This window comes from Lactuca saligna, chromosome 8, assembly GCF_052625555.1.
Source record: "Lactuca saligna cultivar CGN05327 chromosome 8, ASM5262555v1, whole genome shotgun sequence".
Lineage (NCBI taxonomy): Eukaryota > Viridiplantae > Streptophyta > Magnoliopsida > Asterales > Asteraceae > Lactuca > Lactuca saligna.
Genome location: NC_136424.1, coordinates 171,944,535 through 171,946,089, shown reverse-complemented (window position 1 = coordinate 171,946,089; position 1,555 = coordinate 171,944,535).

The window sequence follows — 1,555 nt, the reverse complement described above, 5'->3', positions numbered from 1 at the left end:
GAATTGGGTTTGCAGTTCATGGAGTCCTTATATGAGCATTCCCTTGGTTCTCGTGGGTGTCTTCGTGGTTGTTTAGGTGAGCACCGCTACCAGATCCATTGACACCACTTGTGCGAATTTGGGTGAGGGCAGCTAACGTTGCTGCTATTACTGCTGCCTAGAGAGCAACTAGGTCGAACTGTGGTGGTGGATTCTCTGTCGTACTATTGACTATGTGTTTTACCGGTCTACCGAAAGGCATCTTTTTCTAAGAATACAAAGATGAAATGAGATAAGTCTATAGTAGTGAAGATAAGCCGAAAGCTGAAAGACAAGGTTATCCTAGTTCTGAGTGTATCGGATCCTAACTTCCACAGGATTCTGGAAATGATTCATAAAAGAGTTTATACCGAATAAACCTTATGAATTTGGAATGGCTATCCTCGAATGAATATTTGTTACCTGAATAACTGTTACCAGTTTCATGTAAGAAAATAATCCTAACACATAATGTGAGCAGTGTTCCACTAACTCATTAAGTTAACTAAAATTATTGTTTATTAGTGTGATGCATAAGGTGTTATGTTGCTTCGGTTGATCCTTCTTTGAAAACTTCTCATGAACCTGCTCTTGTTCCTCCTTGACTCTTTTGTCGACTACTATGAGGAATTGGTTACATCTATCTGGGTTTGTCGTGTGAGAATGGAAGTGTCTAGAGAATCTACAAGATTAAAGGTATCTTTATGGGGTGATCCTTATAGATTCCTTCTATAATCGTACAATGTATACAAGTTGTATATAATTTAATGTTAAATAAGCCTTCGAATAAGTGACGCTACTCCAAAACCACAACCAAACAAGGAACATGTAGTAAAGCGTAGATCACAAATTCTAAGTCTATAAAATCTTAATTATATAAAACCTTTGAAGTATACATTGCAAAATTATAGACCTATTCTTAAGGGTCTTTTAAGTTATCACATAAGTTATTTATATAGTGCCTAAAATACTCCTATAGTATTTTAATGTAATGTACTTAGTATGTTTCAAACTTGTTATCGTGTTATAGTATCATAGAATACTCCTATAGTATTCTAACTTTTATATTCTGATCCAGAGATCCTTTGTATAGAGTTAGGTAAGTCTTAACACCGTTGCAACACTACATCACTCCCAAGCACATGTCGGTCGCATCTCAAATGAATATAGTTGATCAGGCTATATTGATCCCAGATACGATTACATAACTGCCCAGGTGTGACCTCAGTATTCAAGCTTTAAATACTTGTGTGCTGTTCTTCTTGTGATACTTGTTCTAGTATGTACATGTATAAACAAGTAGGTATGTTTTTATAACTTATCATTATATTCTTAAAATATATTCTTATCCAGAGCACTTAAGCCCCCATTGTATTTATAGTTGTATATCTTTTATCGGTTGATACACTTAGTTCACTATAAACAATGCTCTGATACCAATCTGTCACACCCTAAAACCGGAACGGTGGAAATGTTCGGGGGTGGAGGACATCATGTTTAGTATCACAAGACATACATCATAGTAACAAAAGTAATG